The following is a 21,679-nucleotide window of genomic DNA, read 5'->3' on the forward strand; positions in this document are numbered from 1 at the left end:
CTGGCAGGATTTGAGAGTATAAACTATCCATATACAATACTTTATGCGTACTTTATTAACAATAAATATTTAATAATTTTTTGTACTGATCATATAAATAAATGAAGACAATATACAAAAATACATTCTTTTTAAAGCCTAAGGCCCCTTAGGCCCCTTAGGCCCCACACGGGCGGACCATACGTCCGTTTTTCATCCATCCGTTTTTGGATGAAAAACGGACATACATGTATCCCTATGGGATAGCGGATGTCAGCGGATGAACATCCGCTGACATCCGATGACATCAGTCTCCGCTATGCTCCGAAACTGATGACTGAGGAAAACCCTATTTTATCATCCGTCTGTGGATCGGATGAAAACGGACAGATGGTCCGTTTTCATCCGATCCCCCCCATAAAAGGAAAGCGGAGATCTGACCGGTCCGTTTCTGCACAGTGTGCAGAGATGGACTAGTCATCCACCGGCTCAGTGGGGATGGAGCGATCCCCGCCGAGCAAGTGGATGTCCAAAAACAGATCCTCCCGGGATCCGCACGTGTGAAAGGGGCCTAACGTGACCTACACATGTTTACTTGTTATTGATTCCTGTTATTGATTGAATTGCTAATCTTCGTATTCAAGTGTCATCCGCTGACATCCGATGACATCAGTCTCCGCTAAGCTCCGAATCTGATGACGGAGGAAAACCCTATTTTTCCATCCGTCCGCGGATCGGATCAGATCGGATGAAAACGAACACATGGTTTTCATCTGATCCTCCCCCCCATAGAGGAAAGCAGAGATCTGACCAGCCCATTTCTGCACAGTGTGCAGAGACGGACTAGTCATCCGCCGCCTCAGTGAGGATCAATAGATAACTTTGACCTTTACACATGTTTACTTGTTGTTGATTCCTGTTATTGATTGAATTGCTAATCTTCGTATTCAAATATATTTCATTACATTTCTTCTTACCATTTGACTTTGTAGTGTCCTTCTGTCTTCTACTCTCTTCATATTTCATTGACTGAACACAAACCCGCCCCTTAGTGTATAGAATAAAATGGTTGCTTTAACTAACTTGATATGATTTGGTCTACAGATTATAGTAGGGAGGAACAGAAGGAATTAAAAAAAAAAAAAAAACAACGATTCTAAGAGCTGGAAATGACAGTGTGTCTTCTTCAAATATTTGTCAAAATTTCCAACTTAAACCAAAAGAGCATTGGGGTTGATTTACTAAAAGCAAATAGACTGTGCACTTTGCAAATACAGTTGCACTCTACAAGTGCAGTTGCTCCAGAGCTTAGTAAATGGGGGGGGGGGGGGGGGGGAGCTCTGCTGACTTCCATTATCCAATCATGTGCAAGCAATATTTTTAAGCATTTTTTTAAGATTTTCCTTGCATGTGATTGGATATTCTTTGCAAGTGAAGCTTAAACCCATTTACTAGGCTCTAGAGCAACTGCACTTGCAGAGTGTAATTGCACTTACAAAGTGCTCAGCCTATATGCCTTTAGTCAATCAACCCCAATATATCCAGAACTGTTGTTCTTCCTGTTAACAGGCACTCAAGCGTGACGATTCTTCTTTTGTTTATGCTTTTCTATTAAATGGATCTTCCAGTGTGATCAGGCACATACAATACACATTTCTCATATAGACCAGTATGTCTTTCAAGGAGCCCCAGATTCCCGAGTTGGAATGCAGAGTGCAGTCTGAGTTTATTCCTATATAGTCAAAATTGCTGCTTTCTCATTAGTTACTCTGACTGTCTTGACCTTAAGTGATGTCTCCCTACCCTAACCTTTGCTATGACCCTGATTTCTTTTCAAATTTCTTGTTGGAGTCCAACTAGTTGAACTGACCTTTAGCTTGATCCTAACTACATTTCTGCATTATTCCAACCTTCATTTGCATTATATCCAACCTGCAGGCTTGACCCTTGGATTGACTTTGACCACCCATTGCCCGAAAAACTGGTACAGTCTGGCTCTCAGGTATTAAGCTCAGCCTATTAAGGCATATACAGTTTAGCCCTCATTTGGGATTGAGGACTCTGTTAAGGTTCCCTATAAGAACCTGGGGGTAGCAGAATATGGTGTCAGTGCGTGCATCTTCCCCACAATGTCTTCCCCATAAAGATTAGAAGAAGAAGCAATAGACCAAAGCTAACATACAGTTTAAATGTACTTTCTGTCTGACCACTGTGAGTAACAAAACAGAAGAATAATGGATAGGGACTGCAGGGCTTACTAGGGGTCACAAGATTTTCTGTAGATCTAATACCATGAAGACTAATTTATGTAGCGGGCATTGTTTAAAAAAAAAAAAGAATCCAGTAACATAGTTAAACTAGGTCTAAACTCTAAAGTAATTGTAAACCGTTATTTTTTTTACATTAAAAAAAAAATGTGCTATATTTACTAGCTCTATGCAATGGCATTGCACAAAGTGGCCCCTTCCCTCCTCTTCTGGGGTCTTCTGCTTTTCCTCTCATGCATGTGTCCCCATAGCAAGCCATGTGCTATGGTAGCACGCCTGTGGGAGAGCTCCGGAACTGGGCTGTGTGCATCTATAGACGCACACAACACAGAAAGGCTACACCCCCCACTCCCTCCTCTCAGGATTTGATTGAGAGTAGCAGGTGCCAATGGCTCCCACTGCTATCTGTGCAGCCTCCTGATCTGATGGACAATGGTGGATCATGTCTGCTTTTTATTTGTTTGGACAGTGGCTTGCAACCACCACCAGTGGGACATGTGATAGCTTAACAGCGTAGAAGTACAATTAAGAGACAGTTATCTCTCTATAACAGGAAGTGTCTGAACAAGGACCTCCATGGCAAGATCACCAAGTATTCTTTTTCAAGAAAATTGCAGATTTGCATAAAAATGTATTTGAAAACAGGTCCATATTCAGCCTATCTGATCTAGGGGTGCAGTAAAAAAAATGTAGGGGGGCATAATATCAGCATTATGAGTGAGTCATTGAATGTCACCCAGTGTAACAGAGATGCAGGGAACCAGTATTCCCTGTTCACTTTGCCCATTTCTGTGCCACAAGTCAGGACCTGAAAGTAATGTCTGACGTTACTTCCAGATAATTCAGAGGTGGTGCAGGAATGAACAGGGAATGCTAGGTCCATGCTTCTCTATGTGTCTGTAACAAAAAGTGAATATGTTAGGCTGTCATTAAGTTAGGATGATTAAACAGAACCCGTGCGCCCCTTTATCAGGTGTCCCCCTTACATCAGAAGTCTTCATCAGAGTCCCGTCCTTACATTAACTGTCCCCATTAGACTCCTGTCTTAGTTTAGGAGTCCTTATCAGAGCTTCCCCTTTCCCCCGGGTATCAATTGCCCCCTTAAGAGTGCCTACTTACATTAGCTGTCCCCATCACAGTACCCCATTACATCAGTTGTCCCCATCACAGTACCACTTACATAATTTTCCCTCATTATTTTCACAGTGTCACCTTACATCAATTGTTCCTATCCGAGTGGCCCTCTACATCAGTTGTACCCATCAGAATGTCTGTGTACCTTTTAATGGGAAGCAGGCAGAGGGTAGGAGCTGGAAGGCAGTGTAGATGGTAGGTCTGGGTGGAGGATGTTCAACTTTCTTCTTCCTGTGAATTCTGGGGGTGAGGCACCCACGTGACATCATTAGTTGTTAGTACCAAGTGGCCCCACTGCGGAGAATGGGGGCCTGCACTGGGGATTGGGGGCTAGGTCTTGGTGCAGTGGATGCACTGGTCTTGGAGACCTAGGGGGTACAACTAAAGTCTGGGAGGGCGCAGTCCACCCCAGCACCCCCTAGAATCAGGCCTGAATGAAAACAACTTTTGAAATTAAGTTAGCTTGTTAAAACTGTTGCTGATTTTACCCACTGTCTTTCAGAATAACAAGCCGGCGCGCCCCCGTGGGGGCACGCAGCACAGCGATCATTGGTGCTGTGTGTCACTTTGACACACCGCATCTCAGATCATGGTAAGGAGCCTCTGACGGAGGCTCCTTACCATGTGATAAGCTGTGACCAATCTCGGCTTTCCTCGGTTTGCGCTGACAGGGATTGCCGATCTGTGGTTCTCCCTGTCGGGGGGGGGGGCTGCGCTGATAATCAGCACATTGATTATCAGCACAGCCCCATGAGAGTGCCCATCAGCTACCAATCAGTGTCCATCAGCTGCCAGTCTGTTCCTCATGAGTAACGCCTGTCAGTGCCCATCAAAGTGCCAATCAGTGCCCCTAAATGTGCCAATCAGTGACCATAAATGTGCCAATCAGTGCCCCATCAGTAATGCCTGTCAGTGCCCTTTAGATGGCAATCAGTAATGCCTGTCAGTAGCTCCTCATCAGTGCTGCCTATCCAGTGCAATCTATCAGTGCCCATCAGTGCCACCTATCAGTGGCCATCAGTGCCGCCTATCAGTGCCCATTAGTACTGCCTATCAGTGCTACCTATTAGTGCCAATCAGTGCTGCCTATCAGTGCCCATCACTGCTGCCTATCAGTGCCACCTATTAGTGCCCATCAGTGATGCATATCAGTGTAGCCTATCGGTGCCCATCAGTGCTGCATATCGCCAATAAGTCCCCATCAATTCTACATATCAGTGCCTCCTCATCAGTGCCACCTTATCAGTGGCACCTCATCATTGCCCATCAGTGCCGCCTCATCAGTGCCCATTAGTGCAGCCTCATCAGTGCTCATCAGTGCCGCCTCATCAGTGCCCATTAGTCTAGCCTCCTCAGTACCCATCAGTGAAGGAGAAAACAAAATTTTATAACAGAAACAAAGAAAAACTTTTTTTTTTCAAAAATTTCGGTCTTTTTTCGTTTGTTTAGCAAAAAATAAAAACCCCAGAGGTGGTCAAATACCACCAAAAAAAGCTCTATTTGTGGGAAGAAAATGATAAAAATTTAGTTTGGGTACAGTGTTGTATGACCGCGCAAATGCGACAGCATTGAAAGCTGACAATATTATTATAAAACTGGGTACTTCTTTCCCTGGACAGTGTCTACCAGCTATTGTCTGCTCATAAAACTGCTCTTGAAAATGTCATCAAATTTAATTTAAATGTTCGATGAGATTAAGAAAGGGCTGAAGGGAAATAATTATTGAACTGCTAAGTTAAACTGACTCTCTTTTTTTTTCTTCTTTCTAATAAATATTACACACTACATTAAACCGATTACAGCTTAATGATTTTAGTACAGTGCAATGTATCAAATTATTTTCAATTATCTCCCATTTCACTTTTTGTTCCAGTTCATGAAATAAAAGCTTAGAGGGAATTTGTGTTTTTATGGTTAGTCTCTGTGTCTATCAAGGGATAAAGGAAAAATCAATATTTTAATAAACTGCTTCCCAAACATGACCTCCGGTCAACTGAAAGGTCCAACAGGCATCTTGTTTTTTGGGTTCATCACTGTCTGCTGGTATGTGTTCATCAATATCTGTCAGTGTGTGTCTGTCCATTAATGTGTCAGTTGGTGTGTGTCCATCTGTCATAATCTACAGTATGTAGCAAAGTCTCTAGCCTCCTCCAGTCTAATGGGGACCTTCAGGGCCAAAGATAGCTGACATCCTTCTGTATTCTGTTGTGAGGCATAGTGGGTGCAAGGTGGGTAAAGTTATTGGGTGTCAGACACTTCTTGGATGTAAAAGAAGTTTTATTACTCTTGACAGTCCTTTTTATATTTTGAGGGGGAAAGAGGGTTAGGGCCAGGACACGCTTAAGCAGTTGCAATTTCAATTGGCAGTCTCTGAGACTTCAATAGGAGGACAGTCGTACAGGGAAAAGCACCCAGTAAAGCACCACATCTGCACGTGCAGGATTGCTGTCTCAGCTGTCGGCTAATTGCCAGCTCTTATCTCTCCACAGTGACTCACCTGTTGATGATGTCCTGCTCGTCAGTCCTGCCTACTTAAGCTGTCCAGCCCAGATGATCTCTGCTAGGGATGGGCCGAACACCCCCCTGTTCAGTTCGCAGCAGAACATGCGAACAGGCGAAAAATTGTTCGAACGCGCAAACACAGTTAAAGTCTATGGGACACGAACGTGAAAAATCAAAAGTGCTAATTTTAAAGGTTAATATGCAAGTTATTGTCATAAAAAGTGTTTGGGGACCTGGGTCCTGCCCCAGGGGACATGTATCAATGCAAAAAAAAGTTTTAAAAACAGACGTTTTTTCAGGAGCAGTGATTTTAATAATGCTTAACGGTTAACAGGTGACCCCGCCCCTTCTGACACCACGGGGAAAACCATAGGGAAGTCCCCGTGAAGTCCCCATGCGTCAGTGGGGGGCGGGGTCACTGGGTGGCCCCACCCTCCATTATATAAGAACTGTCAGAACAACACAAGCGTCACACAGTGGGAAACTCCCATGGATGCTGATCGTCCAAAGAACGAAGCAGGGAAGAAGAAGCCGGAGCAAGATGCGGACGAGAAGACCAAAGGAAGAAGCAGAGAATCAGAGGAAGAAGAGAAAGAAGCGGGGGAAGAACAAGATGGAGAAAGAAAACCGAATGAAGACCAGAAGAAGTTGGAAGAAGAATCGGGGAAAGAAGATATTAATAAAGGAATTGTCAAAAACCGTCTCTTGTCTTTTTTAACATTTTTGACACTTTTTTTGTGAAATGGTAGGGGTACATTTGTACCCTATTACCATTTCACACAGGGGAGGGCTGGGATCTGGGGGTCCTCTTGTTAAAGGGGGCTTCCAGATTCCGATAAACCCCCCGCCCGCAGACCCCCACAACCACCGGGCAAGGGTTGTGGGGATGAGGCCCTTGTCCCCATCTCCCCATGTTGAGGGCATGTGGCCTGGTACGGTTCAGGAGGGGGGGCACTCTCTCGTCCCCCCCTCTTTTCCTGTGGCCTGCCAGGTTGCATGCTTGGATAAGGGTCTGGTATGGATTTTTAGGGGGACCCCCACGCCATTTTTTTTTTTACATTTTGGCACGGGGTTCCCCTTAAAATCCATACCAGACCTGAAGGGTCTGGTATGGATTTTGAGGGGGACCCCCACGCCATTTTTTAAAAAATTTTGGCGTGGGGTTCCCCTTAATATCCATACCAGACCTAAAGGGCCTGGTATAGAATTTGGGGGGACCCCCACGCATTTTTTTTTTTAATTTTGGTTTGGGGTTCCCCTTAATATTCATACCAGACCCAAAGGGCCTGGTAATGCACTGTGGGGGAATCCCGGACCGTTTTTTTCAATGACTTTTATGAGTATTGCAGAGGCCCGACAATTCCTTATAGCTGCCGGCGCTACCGCTAGTGTTTTTAAATGACTTTCTTTTCATTTAGAAATGTCATTTTGCTCTCGGTCTGTTGTAAACACAGGAAACATGCGCCACTTTGCAGGCATACTATAGACACCTCCCAGGTACAAAATTTAAAGGAATATTTCACTTTTATTGTTTCACTTGAAGCATTATTAAAATCACTGCTCCCGAAAAAACAGCCATTTTTAAAACTTTTTTTTGCATTGATACATGTCCCCTGGGGCAGGACCCAGGTCCCCAAACACTTTTTATGACAATAGCTTGCATATTAACCTTTAAAATTAGCACTTTTGATTTCTCCCATAGACTTTTAAAGGGTGTTCCGCAGCTTTCGAATTTGCCGTGAACACCCCAAATTGTTCGCTATTCGGCGAATGGGCGAACAGCCAATGTTCAAGTCGAACTCATGTTCGACCCGAACAGACAGCCCATCCCTAATCTCTGCCTTCACCTTGGTCAACATCACAGAGACTATCTCCTGCGTTCCTGTTAAAGACTTGCTTGGCTGACATTCCTTCTGGCTCCAGATCCTGCTTGCTGTTCCACTACGCTGATCTCTGGCTTCCTGACTTTCTGGCTTGTTTGACTATACGTTCCAATTACCGAACTTTGGCTATGTTTTGACTACCTTTACTCTATTTACTTTTATTATTAACCCTTTCATGACTAAGCCTATTTTTGAAATTTGGTGTTTACAAGTTAAAATCCGTATTTTTTGCTAGAAAATTACTTAGAACCCCCAAACATTATATATATTTTTTTTAGCAGAGAATCTAGAGAATAAAATGGCGATTGTTGCAATATTTTTTATCACACGGTATTTGTGCAGCGGTGTTTTAAACGCAAATTTTTGGAAAAGTGACACTTTCATGAATTTTAAAAAATCCAAACAGTAAAGTTACCCCAATTTTTTTGTATAATGTGAAAGATGATGTTACGCCGAGTAAATAGATACCAAACATGTCACCCTTTATAATTGCACGCACTCGTGGAATGGCGACGAACTACGGTACCTTTGAATTTTCATAGGCGATGCTTTAAAATTTTTTTACGGTTACCAGGTTTGAGCTACAGAGGAGGTCTAGGGCTAGAATTATTGCTCTCGCTCTGACGATCGCGGCGATACCTCACATGTGTGGTTTGAACACCGTTTACATATGCGGGCGCGACTTCCGTATGCGTTTTCTTCGCTGCGCGAGCTCGCGGGGACAGGGGCACTTTAAAAATTTTTTTTTTTTTTTATTTATTTTATTTATTTTTGTACTTTATAAATTGTGTTTAAAATTTTTTTTTTTTTTTTTTTACTTTTATTGCTGTCACAAGAAATGTAAACATCCCTTTTGACAGTAATATGTGGTGACAGGTACTCTTTATGGAGGGATGGGGGGTCTAAAAGACCCCCCATCCCTCCTTTACACTTCAAAGTATTCAGATCGCCGAAAACGGCGATTCTGAATACTGTGTACTTTTTTAAATTCGGCGCCATTGGCAGCCGAGTAAACGGGAAGTGACGTCATGACGTCGCTTCCGCGTTCACAACAAGAAGGCTGGAACGAAGCCGCTCGCAGCTTCGTTCCAGTCCGCCCCCAGCCGCCGAAGGCAGCCAAACGGACACCGGGCCTCCCGATCGCACGGGAGGCCCGGTAACAGCGGCGGGAGGCGGCCGGAGGGGGGGATGTCCCCTCCCGCTCCTCCGGTATAACAACCGAGCGGCTTTTAGCCGCATCGGTTGTTATACACGGGTAGCCGATCGCCCGCTGTAAACAACGGTACTGGGATGATGCCTGCAGCTGCGGGCATCATCCCGGTATAACCCCGGAAAGCCGAGTACGCATATCTGCGTACGGTCGGCGGGAAGGGTTTTTAAACAAGTGTGATTTAACTGTACTTCTGTCTCGGTCTGATTCATGGTTTCTGACACCTCTTTACTTCACTACAACTTCTACTTGTAGTTCTTTATCCCCTTGAGCACCTGGTCTCTCACTGAACCCTATGATTCACTGACTCCCTGGAGCTCCTCAAAGCTTTGCGGTGGTATCTCTCTCAAGCGTCACCCACGCTTCCTTGCTGGGTCCCTAGCTTGGCACTCCAGATATTTCTCAAGCTTCGCACCCTGCCAGCTGGTTTGGTCCCTGGCTTGACTCACAAGGCTGCTCTGCAAGCGTCACCTGGGTGGGTCCCTGACTTGATCACCGCCTGAAGTTTCCCGATTTTCCACCGCGCCCATTTGGTGAGAATGCTGCTCCAGGAACTTGCTTCAGTTACTCACTGTGGTCCCTGGTAAAGGTGATTGGTCCCTTTGTGGCGACATCTTTCCTTCTACCTCCAACCACTGACAGATTCTTCAGCCGGCAGAACCGTCGCTTATGGTTGGACTGCAATCCCAACCCTGCGCTGCCCTCTTGCTTCTGGATAGGCCCTCACAAAGCCTGACAGCCAGATGCCCCTGGGATAGGCCCAATCTCTGGCCTAGCAGCCCAGGCCATACAACACACGTCCACCCAGACAGCCGTCCAGGTGGCACAGAACATAGATCACCCCTGCCCATTGGCTGAGACACCCCACATACCCATAACTTGACCTTTTGTTGCCCTTCTCGTATCTAGAACCACAAAATACCCGGCCACCTATCGAGCGGTAGAAGAGAAAAGTGCAACAAGGCCAAACTTAGGGTGAAATCAATGGATCTCTAGCAATTGACCAGGGTAACTACTCCTGGCAAGTAAATATGTGAGGAGCTCCCTGACTAAACCAGGGAGCTACAAGTAGGACCATCAATAATTCTTAGCCTGTTTCTGAATTTAGCGATTGATGTATTGTTGAAGGCTAATTAAGCAGAACTCCAGATGCAATATTCACCTTCAATCCAAAGATTTATCTTGCATTACTATATCTATGCCACTAAATGTTCTCAGTGCCATAGGCAGCATCATTGAAACTACTTCTTATGCTCCCAGGCGGATCTGAACCCTCCCAGCTTGTAACTGGACAACAAATGGAGGTGCAGCACAGTAATTAGCTAAACTCTCTGTCACTCTGCTTTCTCCACCTATCAACATTCTTCCTATCTGCACATGAACTGATTGGCTTCTTGTGATGCTTCTTCATTTCACACCCCAGTCCTGCTGTACAGGGACTGCAACAGTTTAATACCAGGTCCAACACAAATATTTATATAGCTTGCATTAAAAAAAAAAATGATTACAGAACAGCATTAATTTGCGTCTTTTATATCTGTGTAGCGTTTAGCTTTAAGGATATTGGAATAACCAAGGAGCTTCTTAATTATTGTTGGTGATGAGTTTTAGGTTTGTCACTACCATGGGTAGTGGTGTGAATCCCCCAGGGTTCATAAAGTTCACAAATCATTAACTTTTGTTCAAGAACTTTGTTGATTCACCACCAGACATAAGAAACAAGTTACAATGCAATACACAAGAGCCAATAATTTGAAAGAAAAGATAATCCAGCCCCCTTTCAATTAAAGGTGAGCTCATAGTGGCTACATTGTCAGGGGTCATCGCTACTAGGGGGAGATTACAATTCTGTGTAGGGAGAGATTCTGTTTTTTGTTTTTTTTTCTATGTATCAGTTTTACATTTTTGAAATTGTTACACGTCCCCCATGGTGGTGGCTGGCTTCTCCTGCATTTGGTTTGAAAAAACTTTCTTATTAGCTCTACAAATGACCAGGACTAAACTCACTTCCCTCCCCCCCTCCTTCCTTGGACCTCAACAGGGTTCCCTGCAAGGTTCATGAACTTCAAGTAAGATTCGCAGAACTGTGTAACCGCGTGCCAGCCATATACTGTAGATATACAGTGGCTCTCCTGTGCAGGATCACATACCTAGTACGTGATCCTGCACATAGACAGCCCGCTCCCGCTGTGATCAGACACAGATTGTTTGGTATAGCAGACTCAATGTCCGCTGGCACCCACCGATGCTTCAGTATACAGGCAGAAACGGCGGTCTGCCTACGTAAACAAGGCAGATTGCCGTTCTGTTACTACAGAAGACATGAATCTTGTGTCTCTACTAAGCAGAGGCACCGATCCATACTTTCTGCTAGTATAAGCACCTCCCCCACAGTGGTAAAGCGCTGGTCAGGCACAGATTTAACCCTTTGATCGCCAACCCATTTTCTGCCAACGTCATTAGTATTTTGCATGCAAAATAATGGGCCTTAACAAACTAAATATAAGGACTATAACGCTCCCCAATTTTTGTAAAAAGTATCAAAAAGTATTTATTATATGAAATTGCACATGTATACATATAAAAAACATATAAAACACACAAAAGCTACACATAAAACATAACCAAAACCATCTAGTACTCCTTAAATACAGATACTTGGTGTCTCCCCTATAGTAGAGCACAGTGAGTTGCTGTAATTTTGACGCAGTTTGCGTTTTCGCAGGAAGTAACCTGCTTCTTCAGGAAAAGTTTCAGCAAGAACACTAAAAATGGAATGGTACATATGTCAGTACAGCTTCTTATTTGAACAATAAATAAACTGGATGGCCAACTGTCATCACATACCTCACGGTTAATAGTCAAAAATGTCAAAATAGAAACACATTGAATGGTCCTCCTACAAATGGTCATCCATATAGTGCCACGAAATGGTCCTACTCGTTTTCCAAGATAGTCGTTAGTTCCAATCTAATTGGAACTAAGTATCTGAAAGTGTATCATAAAGACATCATGACACCATCTGTAATGACAGTGTGTGTAATCAGGTTGCACGTATTGAAACATAATGGATTAATTTGGTGGGCATAAAGGGATTGTGGGGTGAAGTGATAATGTGGAATCCCTATAGTTGCGAGGGATTTTTAGCACTATTAGTGTCACTGGTCCCCAAAAAGTGTTAAAAGTGTCAGTTAGTGTCCCGACTGTCACAATATCGCAGTCCGGCTATAAGTCACTGATCGCCGCCATTGCTAGTAAAAATGAATAAATTAATACAAATATCCCATAGTTTGTAGATGCTATATCTTTCGAGCAAATCAATCAATATGCGCTTATTGGCATTTTTCTTTACCAAACATACAGTATGTAGCAGAATACATATTGGCCTAAACTGAGAAATTAGATTTTTTACATTTTTTTTTATTGGATGTGTTTTATAGCAGAAAGTAGAAAATATTTTTTTTTTTCAAAATTGTCGGTCTTTTTTTGTTGATAGCACAAAAAATAAAAACCGCAGAGGTGATCAAATACCACCAAAAGAAAGCCCTATTTGTGAGAAAAAAAAGGACATATATTTTATTTGGGTACATCGTTGCACAACTCTGCAATTGTCAGTTAAAGTAACGCAGTCACGTATTGCAAAAAATGGCCTGGTCAGGAAGGGGGGTAAACATAACCGTGTTAGTTTTGACTTGGTGATCACGTGAGGTTTGTTAAATAAATAAACAAATAAACCTTATATTATTTCAGCTGGCGGCATTTCGTTTTTTAAGATGACAGTACAATGCTTAAAAAAAATCTATTTGTTATTAAAAGCTTCCCAACTGTTCAAAAAAATACAAACTTTTTTTGATCCATTTGAGAGCCTATAATTATAAAACGTTATTAAAATATTTTACCCAAAAATATTATTATATGTTCTTTTTACAACAATGTAAAAATAGTCATAAAGGTATTCTTAAGTTAACTGACTCTGTTAAATTTAGTCCTGGCATCTAAGCTCCAATGACCTTTGGTCATAATAGGGTTTTTAGAATTGACTTCAAGGTGTACATCATTTAAATAAACAAACATTTATAGTGTTTCTACTATTAGACTTTCTATTATTCCACATCCTTTATATCTAAAACCATTTTTTTTTTGTTTTGGATGGAATGTGGGGGTTAGAACCTCTGTTTGGTTTTTACTTCTGTTTATTGTCCCCGCTGTGGAAATTCACCATCTCTATTTATCTTCCAATAGGGACACCAGAGACAAGTGACTAAAAAAGGGATTCCCCTCACTTTAGAGAGATTTCCTCTCACTTCCTGTTTCTTGTGTTCATAAAGGAGGAAGTGATAGCAAATCCCCCAAATAGGACAAAGAAGAAAAAGAACAACAACAAAAAACGAACAGTGCTTTTATCTATTCCCTACTCTAAAGAGAAAAAAAAGGTTATGGCTTTAGATATACTTTAGGCCACCCTTGTACTTTGTCCGCCCACACTACTCAAGCACCAGATACCCTTTGGGAATCTCCCGGGAGGTGTGGGTGGTCTTCGGGAGTGACCACCTCCAATTGGGGCATATATATATGGAGGCCATTCAGACCACATGTTTGGACGCCATCTTAGAGGAAAGTGTGGAGATCTCAAACTTGGTAAGCAGATCCAATTTGGTTGAATGTTGGTTTTTACTTCTTTTTTTAAAGTATGTTAAACCCCTAATTGTAGTTCATTTGGACTTTATTCTTAGCCTTGAATGGCCATACCTTGTCATTATATACGTTGGAGCCCTCTGAATATTTCCAGCTATGGGTCCTACAGTTCCCTAGATGGTATTTCAATCCTTATCGAAGGGGGCATTTTTATGTGCGGTAAGCCCCTTGGACAAATGTATGCCTTTTTGGCCAAATAATATATCTTACCTATACTCTATACATATATTTTCTATTTAGAATACCATTGACCCCGAAGGGGTCTCCATTTGAATTGTTTCTCTCCCCAGGGGCCGGTGAAACACCTTTGGATCTGTCTCTTTACTTGTCCTCTCTTCGATATGAATAGGCGAACCTGATCAAATTGACCAAACTTGATATATATCAAGGTAGGAAAATAGTGGACATTTCATGGTGGCTACAACACAATATTTACTGTTTATTCATTCTTATTATTATTTTCATTTTTTCTTCCCTTCTTCAACATGGGGGTTATGAAGCCTTACTGTGATTGATTAGAGGGATATTATCAGTTGATTGTATGTATATTTTCTTCATGTAAATTTGAAGTTTTAATGTACATACAGTAAATATATTTATCTTTTATACCATTATACAGTAGTGAGGATCTTACCAAGAAATTGAAGGTCCTGAGGAAGTGGGGTATCCCATGAAACGCGTTGATCTATATCTAACGGTCTCTAGGGACCCTACAACACAAGTCTCTATAAAATCTATTTGGGTGTGTAATGATTTTATACATTATACGTTTTATAATATGTACCACTAAAGATATATAATTATTTTTGAATGATGTTTATGCTCCATGCATACCACTGTAGATATATTGAAAGTCCCTTTCTTTATATATGGAAAAACGTGCTGTACTTTATTAGGGATAATATCTCCAAATGGTTTTATCACACCACTCCTTTAATTGATTGCACTGTACTTTGGTACATATTTTGCTGTTATGGGGCTGCCCTAAAAACATTTTGCTAGGTTGACTTTCCTGCATGATACTAGAACTTTTTATCATTAGAAAAAGAAGTACAGTACAAGTACAGAAAGCTGGCAACTCCTTGCTGCCCCCTAGAGGGCTCTGCCTTCAGTGAGTCATCCCTGGAGTACGAACAGCAAACACTTTCTAGCTTTCCAAGTTGAAATTGTTGCAACAAATTCTCTGTATTAACATTGATACAAGAAGGATGTAACAGCTGACAGCATTGTAAATGTGTTTTCCTCCCTATTTATTTTCCTAGACACAGGCACGAGATAGCAAAAACAAGATTCTTGGCTCTCATTTTCATCACAGTCAATACTAAGGCATTCTGGTACATTTCTGCAAATATTGTTTCTTTTCCTCTCCATGTCTGGAACAGGTTTTTTAGCAGAGGACGAAACCTGAGGAATCCAACAGGCTTCTCTCCCTGGCTCCTATCAAGCACTTGAGGTTTGGACAAATTCATGCATAGAACTAAGAATCCAATCACTTGCGCTTTCTTTGGATGGTGGAACACATTAGCAAACTCTACAAAATTTCTTCTTGCATGCAAATTTTAAAGTTTTGCTTCCTGAGCGATTTTAAGCATATTTATTTAGAGCCACACAAACATGTGAAAACTGTATTTCATCCTCCAGGGATAGATACAGGTACGTATTATACAGCAGGTACCTACTCATTTCAGTCTATTCATTTCATTTTAGGACTTTTAATTGACTTTAAATTGTAAATTGTAGTTGACAACCTGAAGTTAAAAAGATGGTGGCCTGATGATTACATTTACATAGCTACTGTGCATAGTTATTAAGTTTGGAAAAAATACTAATGTCCTTCTAGTTCACCCTCTTGCCAGTTTCAATGGTTTGGTCCAATTGAAGGTCACTCAAAACCCCCGGGCAAATGCGGCAAATTTCTCTATATGGCCCAAAACAATTTCAGCCAGATTAGTTGCATGTTTACCAATTACAATACTATTCTTAATTAAGTAATTACTTCTTTGCATTCCATTTTAAAAATCATCCAATCTGTAAACGTCCCCATAAACTCTAAACTGATACCTAAAACCTGACCATAGAGAAAACCAAAGGGCTGTCAATTCATCAGTTTATGTGTGAATTTCCTAGGTTATGTTATTTCACCTAAAATACCTGAAAATAGAGGATTTAGTACTACTCCTTCAACACGAGGGTTACTACCCAGTCTTGTAGGTCTTCACCAAGTTCCAAATACCTACTCCATGCACTCTGCCTGTTCAGTGATTCCTAGGTATCTATTAACACTATGGGGTTGACTTACTAAAACTGGAGAGTGCACAATCTGGTGGAGCTGTCCACAGTAGCCAATCAGCTTCTAAATTCCTCTTATTCAATTAAGCTTTGACAAAGAAAACTGGAAGCTGATTGTTTTTTATGCAGAACTGTGCCAGATTTTACACCCTCCAGCTATAGTAAATCAACCCCAATTTGTGTCTAGCCCAAACTCTTATTTTAGTTTTGGATAGCGTTGGATAAGTAGGGTTAAAATCCCTATCAGGTTGGGCTTTGCTTTTTGTGTCCTGCTGGGGAGAGCTCCCTTCATTCCCTATCCCAGAGACACAACTGGAAGTGACAGGATATTCTACAAATTGAAGGTAGTTTTTGCTGGAACTGTCCTCATTGGAGGATTTACTCTCACTTCACATAAGCTTTGGGTTTGGGTTGAATATGAGTTTGACCCAAACCCAGCCTGTGCGCTCTGGGACATATAGAGGGGTGAATCTCCCTAGCCGAAACATAGACAGGATTAAAAACTCAAGGGTCCTAATTTTTCTACACCTTATCTCAAGATTAAAAAATGTTTTTGTACACACACTTTAAATTGAATTTTAAAGGCAGAGTTCTCTCTACATGATGTAGTAGAGAGGTTGGCATGGACGCAAAACTTCTAGTGCTTTGGACAATTGTTTGTATATTAGCAGCTCTCTTTTTGGAAGAAAGGGCAATATAACTAGTTGTATTTAGTGATATTAACAGGCTTTCATTTTTACATCGGAAGCACTTATTTAACCAGTTCCCATCCGCGCTATAGCCGAAAGACATCAACAGTGCAGGCTTACTTTGCCTCTGATCTTTGACAGCTGATTACGATGTATACACATTTCGATTATCGGCATTCCTTTCCTCACGCTGAGAGAATGAGGAAAGGAGAGCCAATAACCGGCTTGTATTAAAGGAACATCTACAATGATAATAAGGGCACTGATTATCAGTGTCCTGATTATTAATGCAGTCCCAACAGTGCCCACCAGTGCTGCCTAACAGTGCCCACCAGTGCTTCCATTCAGTACCAATCAGTGCCTCCTCATCAGTGTCACCTATCAGTGCTGCCTACTGCCAGTGTCGTCTGTCAGTGCCCATCAGTGCCACCTATCAGTGTAGCCTATCAGTGCTGCCTATCAGTGCCCTTCAGTGCCACCTATCAGTGCCCATCAGTGCCACCTATCAGTGCAGCTTTATCAGTGCCTCCGTCCTCATCAGTACCCACCAGTGCCACCTCATAAGTGCTGCTTCATCAGTGCCCATTTTACATTTGTTTAGCAAAAAAATTGCAAAAAATTCAAAACCCAGAGGTGAATAAATACCACCAAAAAAAAGTTATATTCTATTTTATTCTCTTCGGAAATTCAAACTGGGTTCGAAAACTGTTTGCATTTGATTCGAAAACTATTCAAATTAGAATTTTGTCCGAGATTTTGATTTGTTATTGCAGATTCGTTTAAATTAGTTACTATTGTAATTCGGAAATTTGGATACATCCGAATTTCCGAATAACGAAAAATTTGTCCAAATTTCAATTTGGAATGAAACGAACTGCAGATGTCTATTATAAAATAAAAGTGCATGCTGTGACCATAGATCTCCTTTAACAATGTATTTAGTTAGGGTTGACATCCACTTTAAATGTCTCACTATCCGATCATTTCTTCAATCAGTGACCAGGAAAACGGGAAACTCTTTGTATCTGGATTTCTCAGTCATTAAACTCTATTCACAGAAGCCGTCATATTATTATAGGAAGCATTCATCTACTTTATACCATTTTGTCCTTTTCCCTGCGACAGACAAAACACGAAGCCGGCTGTTTATTTTCACAGACAACCTGTTCCCGCCTCGTGAATGGGATGTTTTCTGTAGCAAAACAAACTACTTGAAACCCATAATAAAAAGTGCTAAGCGACTTCTGCGTTATTATTGAGGCGGAAAACATGTCATTGTTCATGGAACGCCTCGCCCCGATTTGTCCGTGACTACTGTCTATGCTAAAAACATCACACCTGATTTATTGTCTTTATCGGAACTCATCATTTACTATTATGCTTTGCTCCATGGCTTGTGTTTATTTCATGGTTAGCAATCATTTATTAAGGCTTGCATTTGTCGAGTTAAAACATGATTTGGAATAAACCAGAAACAAATAAAACGTAAGCAGGGGTCATTTGAAAAACATCTGCAAATACATTTCTTCAAAAGGCCAAATGATTTCTGGGTAAAATGCTATGAGTTCACTTAAAGTGTATGTCTGAACAAAAAAGAAAAAAAATCCAGTATGTCGCTGCAATACATAAATATTTTCCTACATTTTGCCTCTTTAAGGGCCAGTGCACACCACAAAAATGCACTCTAGATCCAATCCGGATGTGTTTTTTTCATGCGCGTTTTAAATGCGTTTTGGCACGTTCCGGTGCATTTTTGATGCATTTTCGGATGAATTCCAGATGCTTTTTAACCTCTTTTTTCCTGTTTTTACTTTTCACTATACTGGGGTCCAGTTTGTTTTTGATGTTTTCCAGTGCATTCCAGTGCATTTTTGATGCGTTTTATTGCCTTCCAGTACAGTCCAGAGCAGGAAAAATGCGGCATGTTCTACTTTTTTTTTCTGGAACTGGAAAGCCCTGGAACTGACTGCACTGGCGTGAACTATGCCATTGGAAACCATATAACCTACTTTCCATGTGTTTTATTGAAGCAGAAAAAAAATCAACTGGCCCTAAAACCACTTCCTGCCGGGAGGATGTCCATGGATGTCCTCAGGTTTCAGTGGTTATACCGGAACGATGCCTGCTTGCGTTTGAAAAATCATGGCACAAATACCGCGTGACATAAAAAATTGCAACACCCACCTTTTTATTCTATAAGGCCTCTGCTAAATATATATATAATGATGGGGGTTCTAAGTAATTATCTAGCAAAAAAAAAAAAGTAGATTTTTACATGCGTGAGCGAAGTTTCAGAATTGCCCCAGATGGCAAGTAGTTATAAACATAACAAGAACAGAGAAATACCTGTTGATCTGCCAGAAATCCAAGGAAAAAGAAAATTGGGGAAGGGGACTTTAAAGGTGCCTGAAAAAAGTGAGACCATAAAATGTATAATAAAATAATTTACATTTTTACATATGTTAAAAAAGATGTAGCAATCTTGGTAAAATGTTGAATCAGACCAAAACATTCATGGTTGTATTGTATTACTGTACAGAAAGGTAATTCTCAACATGTTTCGCTAAAGTATATAGCTTATTCAGGAGATTCGTAATTGTCTTTGTACAGCGTATTCACTGCAATACATAAGAAAATACATAATAGAAAATATACAGTAAAGACAAAAAATGATCCTAAAAAGAATAATTCCCAAATATATATATATATATATATATATATATATATATATATACATATATATATATATATATATATATATATATATATATATATATACATATATATATATGTATATACATATATATATATATATATATATATATATATATATGTACGTATATATATATATATATATATATATATATATATATATGTATGTATATATATATATATATGTGTGTATATATATATATATATATGTATATATATATATATATATATATATATATATATATATGTATATATATATATATATATATATGTATATATATATATATATATATATATATATATATATATATATATATATATATATATATATATATATATATATATATATATATATATATATATATGTGTATATATATATATATATCTATATATATATGTATATATATATATATATATATGTATATATATATATATATATATGTATATATATATATATATATATATATATATATATATATATATATATATATATATATATATATATATATATATATATATATGTATATATATATACACACATATATATATATATACATACATATATATATATATACGTACATATATATATATATATATATATGTATATACATATATATATATATGTATATATATATATATATATATATATATGTATATATATATATATATATATATATATTTATATATTTGGGAATTATTCTTTTTAGGACCATTTTTTGTCTTTACTGTATATTTTCTATTATGTATTTTCTTATGTATTGCAGTGAATACGCTGTACAAAGACAATTACGAATCTCCTGAATAAGCTATATACTTTAGCGAAACATGTTGAGAATTACCTTTCTGTACAGTAATACAATACAACCATGAATGTTTTGGTCTGATTCAACATTTTACCAAGATTGCTACATCTTTTTTAACATATGTAAAAATGTAAATTATTTTATTATACATTTTATGGTCTCACTTTTTTCAGGCACCTTTAAAGTAAATATATATATATATATGTAGCGCTGGTAGATTTTTTATCTACCGCTGATAGGTAAATTTAGTGGGTCGCTTATTATAGGAAGTTAGATTTGCCTCTGTTCCAGCTTGGTTGACGTTGCATGCAGTTCCACATTGTGCTGGTGGGTGTCGTTGTCACCATCGGCAGGTGTTGGAAAAGCAACGTGTTGAAGCGAATGAGTGCTCCTCTGTCCTGGAGATAATTCGGTGGAGGTGGTCCTCCGAGTTGCATTCTGGGAGAGGGTATTTATTGAACAGACGCCATGTTTTAGGGTTCGTTTTCAGCCACCCGCTGGCCCTCCTGGCTAACAGGTGTGCACTAGAAATACCACCTCGTGGTCCTCTGTCTCGGAGGCCCGCGTCACTGCGGCGTGTGGGTGGGCCCAGAAGCCTGTCTGGGGCCTACCACAGCAGCGGAGGAATGGTCCTGAGCTGTCTATCCTGAGTGAAGAAGCTGGACAACCGAGAAGATCCCAGGGGAGGACCCATCATGGAAGGATCATGCAGAGTGCTGGTCTGGAGAGGGGCCTGGTGACTCGGTTAGAGGACGCATTCCGAAGTAATCTTACAGTGTAGTACTGCCGGGTTCGCTTAAAGGTTCAAGTACTGTATCTGACATTCATCACAAACCAAAACATCTTGTGGCAGAGGATCGTATGGGTTTTATTCCAGATAAGTCTGTGGCAGAGACTTTTGTTCGTGCTACGTGCTGGCTGCTAGGCAAGTGAGAGATGTCTGTCCAGGCAGGCAAAGATTGAATCCTACGAAAGGGGGACTATTCAATTACAAGTGTTCAATTACAAAGAATGTTCTGAAGAAATATAACAGAAAGGTATTTGAGCTTCCCTGCAGCTTTCCTACTACCTCTTTCCTGCTACTTCCCTTGTTTGTTTTATTAAAGCATTGGAAAACCTACTCAAGTGTTTGGTGCTTATATCGTCCAGAGGTAAACTCAACGGAACCCTAGACCCGGTGCCGGTGAAACAGAGGTGTCGAGAGTGAAGGTAACAAGCCCTCTTAAACCAGCAGCTCCACCGAGAGTTATTGCTACATATATATGCAGAAATATGCAAATATGTATATATGTAAATATGTGGTTTGTCATTTTTCTTGGGGCATGTGGTCTGCTGGTTTTGTTCCAGGTCCGGGAGCTGCGATGCACACCGGGGCCTCCCCTCTCCTTCCTGTATATCATGGGGGGATTGGGTGGGTGTTCCCGCTGTGCATCGGCGCCACACCCCGCGCCATAGCGCATGACGTCACCTCACGGTGACTCATCACCGGCAGCGTTTGTTTCATTCCCAGCGTGTG

The sequence above is a fragment of the Aquarana catesbeiana genome, linkage group LG01, assembly GCF_042186555.1.
Source record: "Aquarana catesbeiana isolate 2022-GZ linkage group LG01, ASM4218655v1, whole genome shotgun sequence".
Classification (NCBI taxonomy): domain Eukaryota; kingdom Metazoa; phylum Chordata; class Amphibia; order Anura; family Ranidae; genus Aquarana; species Aquarana catesbeiana.